Source organism: Bombus huntii, chromosome 17 (assembly GCF_024542735.1).
Source record: "Bombus huntii isolate Logan2020A chromosome 17, iyBomHunt1.1, whole genome shotgun sequence".
Classification (NCBI taxonomy): Eukaryota; Metazoa; Arthropoda; class Insecta; order Hymenoptera; family Apidae; genus Bombus; species Bombus huntii.
In genome coordinates, this window is record NC_066254.1 from 2,444,654 (window position 1) to 2,463,687 (window position 19,034).

At 32.2% G+C, this 19,034-nt stretch overlaps 1 protein-coding gene and 1 long non-coding RNA gene across 6 annotated transcripts in view; one reads left to right on the forward strand and one right to left on the reverse strand.

The window, feature by feature from the left end:
• LOC126874974 (trafficking kinesin-binding protein milt) overlaps nt 1-19,034 on the forward strand; it is an 85,811-nt gene that overhangs the window by 23,883 nt on the left and 42,894 nt on the right. For 2 of the 3 annotated variants that reach the window (XM_050637529.1, XM_050637530.1), the window contains exon 1: nt 8,767-8,947. The gene's annotated coding sequence lies outside the window, so the exon portion shown is untranslated. Of the gene's footprint in view, nt 1-3,221; nt 3,327-8,766; nt 8,948-19,034 lie in introns of those variants that run through there. The other variant, XM_050637534.1, reaches the window with a different exon arrangement.
• Nucleotides 3,336-6,163, reverse strand: LOC126875023 (uncharacterized). Of its 3 annotated transcripts, none has more exons than XR_007693195.1 (3): nt 5,697-6,000; nt 4,042-5,369; nt 3,336-3,864 (listed from the first exon to the last, which is right to left on the reverse strand). It is a non-coding gene; the product is annotated as an uncharacterized LOC126875023 (long non-coding RNA). The 3 variants fall into 3 exon arrangements; XR_007693196.1 differs by lacking the exon at nt 3,336-3,864 and adding an exon at nt 6,016-6,163 and having other exon boundaries at nt 4,949-5,369; nt 5,697-5,905; XR_007693194.1 differs by lacking the exon at nt 3,336-3,864 and having other exon boundaries at nt 4,949-5,369; nt 5,697-6,007.

Here is a 19,034-nt window from a genome sequence, read left to right on the forward strand (position 1 = left end):
AAAGAGAGCCGCACATTTTCTGTCACACTCTGTATATTGTCAGTACAATGTGTGGAACCTCCAGTATTGAGAATAATATTGGCAATAATATATTGATCGTCTGAATTTACGTAAATAAACTCGATGAAAACAAAAGTAAAACAAATCCAACAAAAAGCCCATACGTACTTCATGTATTATTCACAAGTTTCGTATAAAATCGATGGAATAACGTAAAAGTTGGCACGGCGTTATTCCTTGTGGAAAAACAGGGGGGAAAATGTAGCGTAGAAATTTTTCTTCTCTGTTTAGTTTCGCAGGAAATCGAGTTTGAAAATTTATGAAGTAGACCGGAACATGGCTAATTTCGGATAAGCTAGAACCAAATAATCGACCGCAGGTCGTTGCACGTGCGAAAATAAATCGAAAATGTGGAATAAAATTTTCCTGTTTGTGGTTTCGTTCTACTTTCAAGGAAACTGGTGTATCTACAAATTTATTTTTCTCTGAAACGAAGCGTCCTGTGAACAAATTTCATTTCACGTTTTCCACTTGTTTTCACACGTAGAATGACCTTCTGTCGATTATTGAGACCTGCGCATGATCGAGTATACTTGACAAATTCTCGAACTCCATTTTCTCGTAAACTAACCCGAGAGTGAAAAATTCTGTGGCACATTTTTGTCGTATTTTTCCACGAGGAATCACGTCGTGCTGCGATTTCACATGTTGTTCGATCTAACCCTGTATGTACGTTCTCACGTTTCCATTTCAAAGCGTCGCGTGACCTTATCGATAGGAAACATGTTACCGACATAGTAAAATGTTAAATACATCGCAAAATACCTTGTACCGACGTAGGTACATTTTAGTACACGGATCTATCGAGTCTGTCGTGGATTAAATTTCGTTGGAATCATTTTTTAATTTCTGCTATTGCAGTGTCGATTTTCCTAATTAACTCATTGTGATACACGTGTATACTATTAAGAATATTAGTATTATTAATATAGTATTAATATTGATACAATATTAGTATTATTTTGTCCCTTATTTTATTATACTTTATATTTTCTTAATGAAGCATTTTTACGAACATTTTATCACGAGACCTTTTCATCGTATTTCTACGTACAGAGCGCGCTGATAGAGTCTACCATATACAGCAAAATTATAGGACACTCTGCTCGCTGAAACAAATACACGTTGTAGATGTCATTATCAACAACTATACGTGTTAGTAGTGTAATTTACTTTTGAAACTTTATGATGGCGCATAAGCTGAACTTAATTATTACAAAGTCTTCGTCAAAGATAAAATAGGCAATTCTGTTACAAAGGCCATGTAAACTATATTATTTCGGTAACAAGATCGACGACGTCGGTATATAGAAAAATATATAAAATGCATTCTGCCAGGAATTTTCTAGTTCTCACTGTTATTAGTGTGTTTGTAAAAACGTACACTCGTAAGCATCAAATCTATTACATTATAACACTTGCAAATCGTCTTTCAGACTTGTATATCAATCTAATTTAGTCAGCCTATTTTTACACGGCGTTAATTACTTCGTTTACGCGTAAATTCTGTAAATTGAGGGTAAACTTGCAATTTTATTATATTGGCTTGTCCCGAATGTTTCGTTCGTTTTATCAGGAAATAATGGATGCACTACATTTTTCGTTTCGTATTGTTTCATTGAATTATGTATGATCCATATTGTTCCAATAGAATATTCGATAAAATAATAATAGAAAACCAAATAATATAAATAAAAATAATATTACATATAATATGATGTAATTATATTATAATATAGTAATATAAAGCAGAAAATTTAGTGCATCTATTATTTCTCTATAAAACGAGAGAAACTTAATACACAAAATATACGTGTTTACAATAAATTTAATTTACAATAAATTTAATTTACAATAAATTTAATAAATTATACATGTTTACAAAAGTGACGAGAAACATCATCAGTACAAAGAAATAATTACCATTGTCATTTCACTCGAATGTGTTTCATTGTTACGAGTAGTATTATTGTGATCCCTTATTTAGAATAAATCATTTTTATTCGCGAAGTAATACGAAAATTTGTTACGACAACGCGAAAAAATATTTTTTCGTTTAATTTAACACAATCTGTAATATTCCGACTTGTAACCTTACGTAATGGCTGTTACGTAAGTAACGTTGGCTGCTAATGATCCAAATGTTTTGATGCAACCAAAGAATCTAAATAATAACAAAATATTTTTATTATACGCACGTGTATGAGTATGCGTGTGTTTTTTACCTCTCTCGTTTACTACAATTAGACTCTAGATTTTTATGCATTTATAAAAAACTTGAAAGTGTAAAATTACCCGGAATGTGTATAATGTGAAAAGATGTACAGGATGTCTCATTTTCATCGAGCCGAACATCTCTCAAACTGTGTATTATCCGAAAAAGTGACCCATTAGTGGATAAAACACGTCGCGTTTCAAATGGCACACGTCTTGTGATGGCCACCAGATTTGCCTAGACGCTCTCGAGATCTGCAAGTGATCTTTGTTTCTGTGAATGGAACTGTACATTTTTTTATACGCCATCCTATGCAGTTTTTAATTCTCTAGAAGAAAGTATTAAGGTACTTGTATCTGAAAATGCTTGGTTTAAAAGATATCTCAACGTTAAGTTTATCAAGTTGTGGGTGTACGATGAGCTTCACAAGATTAAAGTTACAATATCTTTTGAACCGGTCGTTTTTCCACCCAAGTACCTCGATACTTTTTTGTAGAGAACTAAAAAATACACCGAATGGTTATAAAAAAATGTACAGTTGTATTTAAAAAAAAGCGAAGGTTACCATGAAACGTCGAAGGTGCGTCCACCCACATAAGATTCTTAAGGCTATCACAAAATAGCCTACTGGAAACAAAGTAAGCTTTATTCGAGACATTTTTTCGAATAATGTGTAGCTTGGGAGATATTTGCGTGAATCGATAAAGATAAGGCAATTTGCATTAAAATATTCGAAGTAGATTTTTTTCTATAATAAATACTTGGTAACTAAATCAATTTTCTACCTAGGTTCTACTTTCTCGATTATGTTCTCAAACATGTGAATTTGTATAAAATTGTCTAATTGTAATTGCTATTTTCTTTTTCTTGTCGCCAAATATATTTAAGCGTTACAGGTAGTTATTTTATAAATATTCGTATGACTGATGTTATTTATTGTTTATAGGATACGAGAACGCGGATTGGTTCATCCCTTCACCGGCCCTAAAATCAATAGACGTTGACTTAAAATTGTCACCGGAGCAAATCCGGGAGACTCTCAATTATTTCAGTAAGTAATTGTTTATATCAATTCTTTTATCACTGTCTTTCCTGCTTCTCTACGCTAAACGTTAGGCAAATCGCTTTATATTGGTAAGTGTTACATCGTTTCTTATACAGGGTGGTCCACCTGACTTTATCACCTGGAATATATCGCTCGATTTTGATAATATTAAGAGAAAAAATGTTTCAGGTACAAGTTGAATGCTTTCGAGGGGAACGTAATTTGGTATGATTAGCTTTATCCTATGTGAACGCGTAGAGGACATATGAAGGTCACCGATGTTCCTTCCTTTTTCTTCTTTCTTTTTCTTCATGGAATCATGAATTTCTCAATACATTAATTCAACACTTTTTAAACCTTCCATTCGCAACTCCATTTTGCCAGGAAATATTTCACGCCACCCCAGTTATACAGGGTGTCCCACCTAACTCTGTCATCCTTAATTACACCCTTATTTGCGATGATACAGAAAAATGTCTCAGGCAAAACTTGTTTGGTATCGAGTGCTTTTATTTATTTAACCTTGCGACGATCTTGAAGCGTCCTGTAAAGACGACGTTAAATCTTTAAACTCTGTCTTTTATTACGTGTGCTCTTAGCCGACGTTCAGACGTTTTCAAAACACTACAAACTCGCGTGTTTCGCGCTATCCAACACTATCGGGATGCGGACTCTAACATGTTTATAGTACTGAATTGTTATATTACTAAATAAATCCTACTTTTTTCAATTAATATACGTTAAATTTTCAACCAAATGGCAATTTTTTCTAGTTACGAACTACATTTTTGCTGCTGTGCACCGTCTGATGAAACATTCAAGTGTGAGCCACCGGTGGTGCGCTCCGCCTGGTGGGAGACTCAAGCGTGAGCCACCGGTGGCACACGCCGGCGTGAACGTGCTAAAATTCAATGCGCCACACGCATTAACGTTACCTGGTGTACGCTACGATCACGCATAAAGAAACACAAGATTGCAGTTTTGTAACGTGTCCAAAATAGTCAATTCATTTCGAGCACATTCAGATAATTTCCTAGCATCGAATTTCTTGTATGTCGAAGTTAAAAGATTATATCTCGATAGCAGATGTTGCGAAGGACACAAGTTTGCGCCTTTTGCAACACGTTTAAATATCAAGTAAGAGAGTACCTAATGAAAAATAAAGGCACCTATTTAAAAATTTTTATGCCACATTTGCTATACAACTCAAGGTCATCGTAAGGTCAGATAAACAAAAGCACAGTACCATGCAACTTTCATCCGAAACGTTCTCTTGTATCGTCGCAAATAAACGAGTAATTAAGTGTAACAGGGTGAGGTAAGACAACCTATATACATAAAAAGGTACATAACTTAAATATACAGAATGGACGATATATAACTGACTGATTCTCATTGACGATAACTTCTAAACGAAGTAAAAGACAACGGTTTTTTTTAATACGAGTCATTTATTAATTAAATAATTAGAGAAGTTTAATTCTAAACGATTCTTTGTTACATTTATAATTAGACTATAATTATATATTATATATTATAATTATATATTAATATTAGAGCAAAATTAAATTTGCATATCGGCGAGACAGATGTGCTTGTTTATTTTTGCATAAAAAATTAAATTCTGACTGAATATCTGATATAACAAAGTACGTTCAATGTTTTTCAGAATTAATCGATATTTTCATTTTGCAATCGTTAACGACGATGTTGTCCTTTTGCAGTAGATACATAGCATAAAATAGTGATAAGTGTGTGTTTAAGGACATTTTATAAATTATTCGAACTTCTGTATTCATTCCAAGCAAAAATTCATTCAAACTGTTTTTTAAAAGAATGCTGTTGTATATCTATGTCGATTAATCGCTTGATCATTCGGTGACAGATGATTGACACTTTTTAGTTCACCGATGTGTGACAGTTATAAAAGTTTCACGACCTCGTAACTCTGTTACACGATCCTATATAGGATTACGACTCATAGTTTAAGAAGCCCTGCAGCAATCGATCCATCTTGTCGTCCCCGATAAAAAAGTAAATTAGCCAAACCTGCAATACCATATCGTATTTCGAATGTTATTCTTGGAAAATAAATCACAACAGAGAAAGCTTTCTACGGTTATTCGTATATTTACACTCAATTTAAGGCTACTTTATACTCATAACGCTATGAACAAGTTTCTCTCCCGAACTAACCTTAAAAAGGACAGAAATTATATCTAATATGGAACACGTACCCAAAGATGTAATACCGACACGAGGTACCACATTTTCATGGAAAACAAACAAAGAATAGTTCTATTCTCGTCCTACTTTATTCTTTTTTGGTAATAAAATCACATTTTAAAAGAACCACATTAAGAAATAGATGCTTACAGTAGTCGTAAATGCAAGTATCAAACTGGACTGCAGCACAGCAGCTTCTTGTCCACTTGAAAGTAGTTTGCTGCTTTCAGATACCCCATTTTCTTTTCTCCAATGATTTTTATGGCTCGAGCCACCTTCTTCTCATGACTTTCTTTCGTGTTGATTTTTCCTAATGCTGCAGCAGAGCATCCTCTAGATGTTCCTCTAAATAAAATAACCTAGAAAGAAAGCGATGCAAATATGGAATATTGCGTAATTGCGCCACTACTGGGGTGGCCATATTTGGAACTGCACGAAGTTGAAAACACGATATTCAGCTTGTACTTACTTCAGTTCGTATGTGAGCAGCAACGAGAAGCGCAAATAAGTATGGTAAAATAATAAGAAATACGAAAAGGAAAAAAGGAAGAAACACGTCAAATTTAAACAGCGTCGAAAGTTTTCGAACATCGACAAGGTAAAACGATCATGCTACGACGTTATACGTTCGCTCGACCGATGAACCACAATGCGTACGATAACAAAGTGATTGAGTGAGATCATCTGTAGGCGTTCGAGAGATATTCATTTGGGAGATTTTTAAAAATACCATTATAGTTACATATTAGGTATAATTTTGCGTAGTATTTAATACATCTATAGTATTTTATAGTATATATATTGTTATATCGAAAAATATCAATTTTTTAAAAATAGCAGACAATTAAAAATTTAATTTGTGAAAATTTGGCAACGAGAGACTATCTTTGTCTGTCATACGTTAAGTATGACAAATTGAAGTAAAAATATCTACTGAACTAATAAATAATACAATGCTAAATAAATATAATATATATTAAATAATAGTAAATAAATAATAAATAATACTATAATGGTAACTAACAAATAAGATAGTTTTTCGACATAAATACTACTTTTACTTATAAATAGTACTTTTTTGGAAATAATGTCTAGCTGGATCGACTAACGTTTTAAGAACACACGTGACCCCATTGAAGAAAGCATCGGTGACCTTCGTATGTCCTCTACGCATTCATCTACCAAAAGTCTAATCGCTGCAAATTATATTCCCCTCGAAATCGTTCAACTTATACGTAAAATAATTTTTAAATATCGTGAAAAACAAGCAAGGTGTTACAGATGACGAAGTTACAGCTGGACCACTCTGTATATGGCACTTACCGATGTCACACGGTGATGGCGATTTTTTATTTTTAAGAAATTGAAGAATTTTTTAAAAAAATGAGGTACATAGCACCTTTTAAAGCAGCACTTTTCAAGAGCTACATAACAATGGGTTTTTAACCGAAAAAGACCTGAAAAAGTAAAATTGTGCGCACTATTTCTCTCAGAATTCTCTTGCAGCGCTGAGAAGAACTTGCGATGAGGAAACTGTGCGTCAACTCTCGATCCTCAAATATTTCGCCCTCGAATTTCGCACAGGAAATTGCAGATTATTTATCGCCTTCGTAAATCATGTTTAGAACTTATTGTTAGTTAGCGTTTTTTTTTTTTATTTCATCGATAAGCTAGCAATTTCATCGATAAAATTCTACCTTTATCTTTCGCTCGTTATCGTTAATTCGCGATAATGCTCCTTGGACGTCGTCATTAGCGATTGATTTCTCTCCTCGAACATCTTATTTTCGCTAGTTTTGGTTTCGTACGTACGGCCGAATTACTCAAAGAATTCGCTGTTTCGAGTGTTTATCGGGAAATGTGCGATGTTCGAACCCCCTCTCAGCTTATCTCTCAGCTTTGCGGATTTTGTAGCTTGCTTCATTCCTATATTTAATCTTTGCTTCGCTACATTTCAAAATTAAAGATTATTTTAATTCCTTTCATTCACTAAGAACGCCGTTTCCTTGAAATACATACGTATACACATTTGAATGAAAACAGTCGATGTAGATACATATTTAATAATTCATATGCAAAGATATTTCCATGTTATTTTCAAACGTAACTAGAAGGTAAATAATTACCTATATCATAAGAAGATTGTGAGAGATTTAAAGCGTAATGAATCATTTATTGCTACAGATGTACACGAGGAATTATGGTCGTACGTTTCTAGCATTACACACGTGCAGTTTTATCAATAAGTTGGTATCTCAATTTTATTCATAAATCGTTATCTAAATACTTTTATCAAATCAACTTTTCACAAGTTTTATACGTTCTTTGCGATCACTCAAATATCTCTATTTAGATATACGAGAGTAGTATATTACTCAGATATATTACACAGCTTATTAGGTGTTTCTAAGAATTAGAACAAGCTATAGCGTAGAAGATAGAAAAAATTTTTATTAGGAAAAATTACACGTGTTTGTGAAAGTGAGGCGTATCAAAGATTTCAAGGTCATCTGTATGTTTTTTTTTTTTTCAATGGAACATATTTTTTTATACATCGTTCGATGTGTTTTTTCATTCTCTGGATAAAAGTATTGAGGTACTTGGGGTCGAAAAATGGACTTATTTCTGATATATCAAATTTGGTGAAATTAGAATTGAGATATCTTTCAAATTTGTATCATTCATCGATCCAAGTACGTCAATACTTTCTGAAAACTAAGAAATGCATCGAATGGTTTATAAAAAATTACAGAGACTCGTTTGAAAAAAGTGTGCAACGCGCTTCGCAACTGCACCGGTGTATATGCGAGAAAAACTAGCACGGTAGTATGATAGAGCGTGTTAAACAGTGCAAACTTTTTCTCTACGACTTTTCTCTATCTTCATTTACGACGGAGTTATAGCCTGTTCCAGTTATTATTATTATTAAAATACCCTGTATACTAATATTTTGTTTTGCAATCTAAGATTCGCGTGATACATTAATTTTGCTAAAAGGATATTTACAACAAAAATGCTTTGGGTAGATACTTCTAAATACATTTGTTCTTTATTTAAAATATCGTTTTACGTCTCCGTGATAACAAGTCACATGCAATTAGGCGCTCTTTTGTCGGATATCCAATCGTAAGAGCCGCCCGGAAGAGTGCTCGACCAATCAGAGCGCTCGACCCGGCAGTGCTGCTGGAAATTCTATATGATGAACTTTAGTCGCCGCTCGTCCTCCACGTTGGAAGGACGTTGTGCGCGTCTATTTTCCGTCGATATTATATTCACAAAAACTCGTCTAATCTTTTGGCAAACTGACGTACTCCTTTCAGTTAGTGTTTATCAAAGAAAAGTGCTCTAGTGCAGTGAACTAAATCTTAAGATGTGGCAATTATAAGTGAAGTGTTGATATGGTGAACTTTTATTTCACATATTTTTTCCTAACTCTCTGTGATGTACATACGCATAACGTTTTATATAATCTTGGACGAAAATTTCATTCACACGATGAATGATTCGTAGCTATTTCTCGTGAATTAATGCCACAGTGAAAATTCGACAGTTCGCTCATTTATAATTTTCGCAATATAATCGGGATTAAAATTTGATCTAATATTTTATTATGTGTTTCATGTATTGTTTCGTATGCGAAGCCTGACACTAATCTGAATGCAGTGCAGCTTACTGCAGTATTTACATATCATATATTCATTTACTGCTTTTAAGAAAGTGATTGCTAATATCGAACACCGGAACAATAAACGTTACGTTTCCGTAATAAACATGCTTTGTCATAAAATTCTTACTTAGAATTTCTAATTTAACACTCTGTGTGAGAAATAAGTAAAACTGTAGAATATTTCTTTTATTTAAATTGGTTAGTTTAAAGTTAGTCAATGTCTAATAGATTGGAATGTTTGGAAATCTACTGCCCTTTCGATCAGGTTAGGTTAAAATGATTCTTAGAAAATAATTTCTTTGCTTAGTTGTTGAGATAGATTAATTTGCACCTTATTTATAGCAAATTAATTGATGTTTCGTAAAACAGTAAAGATATTCATTCCAAAAGTTAATTTTATAATTATTAAAATATACTTGAAAATGTAGATATGCCTTTCATCAAAGCATGCGTATTCGGATGAAGTGAGGTTAGGTTTGAAGAATAACATATTTTCTTCAAGTTTCACGACAAAAATTAAAAAGATTTGCATGAGATACATTTATATTTACGAATATCGTTAGTTATAATGGGATTGGGTTAAATTAAATTGAAACTCGCATCGATTAGATTTTAAATATGTACTGCTTTTCAGGTTATACACTAACTTCACGATACTCTATCGTGCTATGTACTGTTAAAATAATGCTTTATATCTTTCGTTATTTAACATTATCCAAATGTGATATAACTTTTGCATATCGTTATTACATAACTGTATAACATCGTTTTATCTTTATAAACATGTCGTTGATAACGTGATAAATTTCAAAGATCCTTGCTGTTAACAGCAATCGAAGATTGTTTGTTGTATAAAATTTGACAGAAATATATGAATTTATTCTGGATTCATTGTTTAGTGTCAAATATGTACACGATTATTATATGTATATTGCTATGCAATTAATAGAGATGTGCATATTGTGGTTGTTATTGTACAAACAATTTGAGAACAGTGACTAACCGACGTTAATGAGATTAACGGGAATCATTTCATTTCGCAAGTAAATGTGATAAAAGTTAAATGCATTTTTTTGATTCCTTGTTATCGTAAAAAGAAACCTACGCTATTGCTATTCGTCCAACAAATTAATCGTCCAAAGAATATAACAATAATAATTTTATCTGTACTTTAGGCCTATTACAGCCTATTACAAGGAAGTTGTTGCCTTCTTATTCCTAATTTCTTACACTATATTATATTCTTAGAATCAGCTCTTAGTTACTGTATTATATTGATATTTTATTGTGTTTTATTGCTTAACTCTTTCTAAATCAATGGAATAATTTCTTAATAAAATTAACGATCGTATAATTTGTGTGAATGGTTGGCGAACATGGAGGTCGTTTTCGTGATTTCAGAGCTTAAATAGTAATATAACGTATCCAAACCTGCATTAATCAACGGCTATTCTTGCGCTCCGATTATTTTCCGCGTTTAAGTACTTTTTTTGTAAGGAACACTTTAATGGACATTGTAATAAGAAGTCATTACGTTCTATCGTGAGAATAAAATTCTTGCTTTCACGTCAATTATATTTGATGAACACGTGTTTAATAACATTTAAATAAAAGGTGTTTCCATTCATTTAGATTCAGCATATCTAAAACATTAGCTATATAGGAAAAACGCGGGATGAAAAATCTTTTTTTTTTTTTTTTTTTTTTTTTGCAAAAACTGACCCAAAAAGTCACCTATTTCTTGCCCCCGAATTTTGGAACTGTATTTCGTGTCGAATAATCCCTTATGATGAAACATCTACCACAATAAATTTTCAAGTTGAGCTGACAATTAGTTTCTGAGACATGGGAAGTCAAAGATGTGGAAATCCATTAACGTGTCAACTCATACGTTTCGACGTACGAATTTTTACGTCAGTCTGATAGTTTAAAGGATCGTTCCCAGAGATTTTGTCGACTGTTAGCAACGAATTTGAACTTAGCTTTGCAAAATTCACAATGGCCGATTCAATATGGCGTACGATATATTTAAAGAACACCTGCTACAGCGACATTTATCTTTCTTGATTTTGATCCGTGAAAATGGTAATGGATACATTACGTATGTGAGGGTTGCATATGTATATGAAACCGATAATATTGACCATATTCAAGGAGCTATGCAATTTTTATCATGTGACTTGCAATAGTCAACAATCGGACCACCACTTTCGCGCGTGTAGTAATACTCTGTGATTAATTCTCGACTGTTTTTAATCTTATCGACAAGTATGAAAATGCGGTGATGCTTCCCGCTATAATAAAATAATTATTATCGAAACCGAAAATAATTATGGTGATTAAAATAATTATTGTTAAAACTATAAATATTACTTTAGTTTCGAAAATTCACTTTATAAATTTTTACGTTGCGAATATTAGACCAAAGTATTATAAAAATTAGAAGTCGGAGCGTATGGGCTTTAAAAATCTTTATTTATATCTAAAATATTAAATATTTAAAAATCTGACATGAATGCAACATAAATTTTTTCACTGATTTCAGACAATTGTATCTCACCTAAAATTTCTAAAAAATTTTCTTGAGGGGGTGAACAAAGGAAAATTCTCAAATAGTTGAATAGACGTGGATAAACGTTCATTTCTTGCAAAAATTGACATTTGGGCGTGCTAAATCCACTAAGCTGGGATACTGTCTTTTGATTGTTCAACCGCTAATTATTATTCGGCAATGATAACTTCTGCCAATATTTTTCTTGAGTCTTCCTTGTACTTTTTGACTGGTTTGTTAATTCTTTAATGAGGGGACTGTCGTAATCTGCATTTCGGTTTTCGTGTTTTGCCGCATGAGAGCCAATCACGTGCTTGATGAATGGTATCTTGAGTTCTTCTCAAGACCACTCGAAGGTGCGTTTATTATAATTTGAAAGAGGGACATTGAAAATTCATCTGGCGACGATATCTTTTTTATTTTGTAGCACCAGTTATGCATGTAGAATTAACGATATAAAATTTGATTTTTAGTGCCAGCCTGTGACTTTGCGTCTAAGGACCATTTTTTACTCGTATACGTTCTCTTGACAGAAATTAAAAAACGTAACCATTGCTTGGAAATTACTGTATATTTTTTATCTTCTCAGATACATTAATAATCATTGGAATTAAAAATACGATAAAGGGAGAGCAGTCCATACATGAAATTATAATATCGTTGTTTGTCGATTATACTCTCGTAACATCTGCAGCTAATATTGATATCGAGAGAACAAGATAAAACCTAACGACAAAAGTTAAGAAACATGTCTTGTTTGAATTATATAACCACTTCTAACAAACCTAAATAAAAAATAATGTAGAAAGGCGTTGGGCAACCCTTGGGTTTGCATGCCATCTGTGTGACATTAATTCAATTAATCGAACATAAACCCCAGTCGGTATATCATGATTTTGTAGTTTTTTGTGTTAACTACTTTTTATTTCTAATTAAGTGTAATTTAATTTCCCAATTGGCGTCTAACGTGCAATCCCACAAATGTTCAATTGGGTTCCAGTCAGGAGATTCCCTTTTACCCACTTAATTATATCAACATTCTGTTACAGAAGAAATGCCTTCATTGATTCAACGTTTCGGGTCATTGTCGCGTTGCCATTTTTTCGTTTACAAATGGCGATATACGCGTTTGTAAGATATCTCAATTCACGAATTTATTGTTGTTTCTCTCATGTGTATTAGCGGACCAGGGCTACCAACCCGACACCTCGTTAAATTACCACCAGCAAGTTTCACTCTTGGTTTTAGATATTTAACGTTAAAACTTATTGTATGTTGGTGTATGGGTATTTTTAGTCCCATTCAATATATCTCAGAAGATAAAAAAAATATACAGTAATTTCCAGGGAATTATTGTATTTCCTAATTTTTATAGTAAGTGTATGTGTAATGATCGAGACCGTGAGAACTCTTCCTTTTATTCCTTGTATTTATACCATATATACCCCATTTATATTTTCGTTAAGTCGTTCTTTTATGAATTATGTGAATATTGTACATTGTCCACTTTCAGTGTCCTAATTGATTTATTATCCTAGCAGGAACTATCTAAATATATCCAAACACTCTTTGTATGTAACGTTCGCAACGTCGAGGATATTCTTCGAATAAAATGTCACAGATCCACGCTAACCATATTCGTCAAAGACGCCAATATCTTTGTCATATATATAAAATGAATGTTACGTTGATCTTTAATTCCATAGCAAAGCATCGTTTATCAAGCTCTCTCCCGAGGCTATGACAAGTTTTCTGAAATACATATTTATTTGTCTACCCAATGGCCTGACTATGACACGAGCGCCGTAATACAGCGTAAATCCTTTGTTCGCGTTCGCCTGCTATGCGCTATCGCGTGCAATTTCAAGTGGTTGTTGTTTCAAAGATAGCAATAACATATTACTAAATTTAATTGAATTCTTTGTATATCAGAGATACAATTTTTGTTACTTCGTCGAAATCTTTCGCAAAGTATTGTTATTAGCGACGAATTTCTTTAGTGCCACATGGGAACTGACACTAAATACTATATTATACCATGAACTATATTATAACATGAGGTGCCCGGTATCGTTCGTTTAATACTCTTCCAATTCTTCCGTATATTTTCAATATCGTTGGCATATTTTCAGAATAAAAAGGTTTATGAATGTATTATTCACGTTAATTAATATTGTTTAATTTTATAAGTTTCGCTGTTGATTTTTTAATTTCACTATAAATTAATATTATATATTTACATTAATTCCGATAAAATTTCAGAATTATACTATATTTTTTATCGAGGATTTATTTCTTCTTCTTCAATTTCGTGATTATTCTTGATCGTTACGTAGATATAGTAAGTTTCACGTAAGTTTGATCATAATATTATGATTTTGGTGTCTAGAGATATTAACACTAACCTTACCAGGCTCGTTCAAATGACCGGTTTCAACATTTCATTTAAAATTGTACATTCATTGTTATATCTTTCGTTCGTCTAACTTTACATAAATTCTTACATTAACAAAAATTGCGAAATGGATTAATCAGATAACATATTACTATTGTCCTCTTTTATTACACTGTCCCATTCAATACAGATAATATACGAGGGACACAAAATACTCGTCTTTAAGAAGCAAAAGATAAGTCACGTAAACATTTAGACGGTCATTGACGATAACTTGTCAGTGTTATCGATTAGAAGTTGAATGGTCTTTTAATTTTTGTTATGTCTTGTGCGAGACAAAAATGCCCATCTCATTTCACCTCTCCTTTAGTAAGTTCTTGCTATATTTTTTTTATAGTAAGTATAATTATATATATAATATTTATAATTATATATATATTTATCTATAATTATAAATATATTTTTTTCTGTAGTTCTATATAGTGCAATTATTCTATATAATTACTAAGATATGTATACTGATAGTTTAAATTCACATAATCAGCGAGATTCATAACGGCAAATAATTTAACTTTACCCTGAGAGGTTTTTTCATACAATCGTAGATAAGTCAGATACCTAGGTGATCTCATTCAGTTGAGACAGCCTGCGTAAATCTGAGTGAAGCAACGAGGTAGTCCGTGGCTGAACTCGCGACTTATCAGGGAAAAGGAATTTCTCAAGTCTTGTAGCCGATTTTCTCAGAGAATTGCGCAACAATCAATTAGACGATGAATTAAGCTTTCCTTGTTAAAGAAAAACCGTGTAATTCTTTAGACACGTCCCCTTTCGAATAGTTCAACGCTTTCTCATAGAAATAATCCGTCAGCTAAATGGAATAGGAAAAGAAAATGTGATACGTATAATGGTTTATTGTTTTCGAAACTACGGTGCGGCTCTTTCACACCAATTTATTGCCAGTAATTTAATTGATGCATATAATTTAATCAGCGTGCACGGAAATTCTGTGCTATAACACTCGATGTTCGCTCGTTCTTAGGATCGAAGAAAAGTATAAGAGACGTATTAAAATTAATTGTAAAATTTACGGGATACTTGCTATCTATGATCATCGTAAAAAAACTGTGATATTATATTTTTTGATTAATTTTGATTCGTTATTAGCTGTCAAGCAATAATCATCAATCATACAGTGTTTTATTTTCGATTTCAACCTCTTTTGGTTGGAAGAAATTCCAAAAAATATGCGGACGTCTGTTAGAACGTTTATTTATTATGGCTACAGCGTGTTTAAAAAATGATGGGTAGGAATTTTGGTGCAGGAGGAAAATTATTCAAACTTATATTATTAATGCGCACGTTACTGACATGTAATTTAGTTTAACATTAACACATTTTAGTCTAATACCGTCTAATCTTGTCTGATACTGTAAATTTGTATCATAAATATGTATATTGAAAATATATTATCATAATTCGACCGAGGATATTTATGCAAATTTTTATTTGTGAATACAATGGAAATAAAATGAATACAATTAATTCATATAATGAACACAATACAATTATGGAAATAAAATTGAAGATTCGTCTCATATTTGTGCACCAAAGTAGAGAAAAATGTTTATATTCTATATTAACGATAAAAAAAGTTGAATTAGAATAGATGTTCAAAATGGTCTGTACAAAATTCTAACACTAAAACTATGAAATGTTCCCACTATTTACAAGTATATATCGTAACGATTACTTTGGATTATTTTATGTTCTTTTGCGTTTTACGTGGATCTTGTTCCTTTTCAAACCTCTAAGTTTCCCATAGATCTATAAAAATTCGCAGACTAATTATATCTCGGTACATTTAAACACGTTTGATATTTTGTATGAAACGCGTCTATGTTCGCGAATTTCATGGCAAACGCTTTGACATTCGTTCTGCTTTTAGTTTCCTATCGATAAGGTAGTTCCCTAGTCAACTATATTAGTCAAATTGGAGTTGATTAATAAATGCTAAATATAAAGATAATATGATATTGATGACTAGTATGATATGAAATAATAATAATAATTTTTTATATCATTTGTATTTATCTTGAAAAGTCAAAAGTTGATATAAATAATTGCAATACGAAGATAGAACATTAAATCGATATTTAATTGAGGTAGCAGATCTGACAAAATCGTCAAGTTGAAAAGAAAGTATCCAACAAGAAAGAAAAATATCAATCTCGAATTGTTAAAAAGAGGAGAGGGAATTAATAATTGTGAAAGAAAATTTGTGAAAAACTTCAGAAAATTAGTTAACAGCACTAAATAAATTAAACTCAGAATTATATTATTCAATGTCTTATCTGACCTAAACTGAAGATTAATTTTGCTCGAAATTTGAGAGTAATCTTAAATTTTGATTTATTTAAGAACTACCTTAATATTTATATGAACTGTGAACTGCTTTTCTCCTACTTTGACACATAAAAGTTGTGATCAAATTTTTATGCAATTTGTTTAAAACACCCTCTATATAGAATTCTGTCGTTGTTTCATAGTTACATTTTCTTATTAACATTAGCATTAATTTCATGTTGCAGTCGTAATTTCTGATCGTAGAGATATACACAATTGGTCTATAACAATGTGATCAGTTTATCGGCACTTATATAGCTGATATCAGTTAGTCAATTGCATGTATTGGAAGTTCCGAGTATTTATATTCTTATCGATGCGATCTAAATGATTTTTGTAAACAGCACCGTGATATACTTTCAATTGTACATCAATATCTTTTGATGAGTATATACGTACATGCTTTATTTATTTTGATAACACAATGAAATGGGTAGTACAAAGGTATCTCAGTTCCAAGTAATTTTGCACAGGTATAAAACAATAGTATTAGTTATTAGGTCACACAACATGACATGGTCGATAAGAACGATATATTTGCAAAACTATAATCTTGTTTTCTATACACACGTGAGGTGGATTTCCACAATTACAATTTTGTAATACAACGGAGCAAGGGGCAATTCTACGTGAAAGAATAGAAAACGTTTGATATAACATTTTTCCATCCGAGGTTTCGTTTTCGAGAAAATCGAGTTTGAAAATTTAACAAGTATTCTTAAATTTAAATAATTCCAGACTGAACAAGAGTAAAGAATCGACAGGAGCTTAAACTTTATGTGAAAATAAGTAAAAAATGTAGAATAGAATTTTTTTCATAATACGCTTTGTTTCTTTTTTTTTATTTTTTGAGAAAAATAAATTTAAAGATATATCATGCGCCTGTATCAAACCAGTTCGTAATTAAACATTATTTCCATCAAACTTTAATTCCTTGAAAATGATGCCTTAAACGGAAAAATATTATTCAACATTTTTTATTTTCACGTGTGTAATAACCTCGTGCTGATTGTTTACTCACACCTAGTCTTAACCAAGTTAAAGTATACTTGGCAACTTTTCAAACTCGATTTTCTCAGAAATGATGCGTCGTATGAGTCAATTTTATTGTATATTCTCCACTTAATTTTTTCTTTAACCATAATTAATCTTTAACTATGTATGGCGATCTGCTATATAAGCGCGTTGCCATTGAGAATGTGGCTACGCAATTACCATTTTGTATCAGCCAACAGGGGGCGATCTGATCGCCCAATAGGAGACGCGTTTCTAATAACACATTAGCCAATCACATTATAAAATAGGTTAGGTGTTAATTTCACTTTTAAGTTATCTCTCTCTGTAATATATAGTTTCGTAAACAAATCTATGGAAACAGACGTAAGGGCGCCATATTTCAAATCACAAAGGACCAGTCTGATATTTAATTTAATTTCGTAAAATTTTATATATATAAATTTAACGTTGCATCGATTGCGAGATTATTAGCTACGAAGGCAGATATGCTTAAAGTATCACGTTAATTATCTTGCTTCCTTTAATGGGCCTTCACAGATCGTTGATTGTTTCTTTGTTGACATTGTCTCTAATACACGGTTTCAGTTTGTGAGCGATGTGTGTTATACCACTCCAGGCAGGATAAAATAAAACGACTGGTACGTTGCATTCGCCGCATTCTTCACCGGGAGCTGCGTCCTTTGTCAATCGATGCAAGTGGGAGACTTTTGTGTGGTCTAGTCGGATGCGAGTAATAGCGACTTGGTCTCTTCTGAGTAGTGAGGGGGTTATGTCGTATTTTTGGAAGAACGAGTCACTGACGTTTTCAATGTGAGAGGACGCTGTTCGTCTTCACTTTCTTTCCCATTGCTGTATTATAATCTTCATTGAGTCAAAATATATATGCCATTAGGTTTAATGAATAATGTGCCAGCAAGAATCCAATTGAGATATTCCATGTTTGTAAAAATTAATTCGAGTAGAATCTCGGTTATCTGAATTGTTGGGGGACAAAGGTTTTCGTATGTGTTTCGTATGTGTGTATTCAAAGGTTTATGTATGTGATACATAGTGAATGCATAGATGTGAATACATAGATATTAATAATAGCAATACAAATAATGAAATTAAAGAAAAGCATGTCCATCTTTGTTCTATGTTTTCCAAAAAAAAAAATATAAATTATAATAATAGCAGTACAAATAACGAAATTAAATAGAAGGATGTTCATCTTCGCAAATTCATGTTTATCCTACTTATTAAAAAGAAGAATATAAATTATAATAATAGCAATACAAATAATGCAATTAAATATAATTCGATCAAACATTTTAACTGCTAAATCACACAACTTTTTTAGCAGATTCAATTCGACGAAGTTACATTCCTTTTGTGCCTTCGATCATCTCAACTGTTTCTATCGCCTCAAATATTTCAAAGTGTTGAGGAATGCCATTATTGCCGTTATATTCTCGG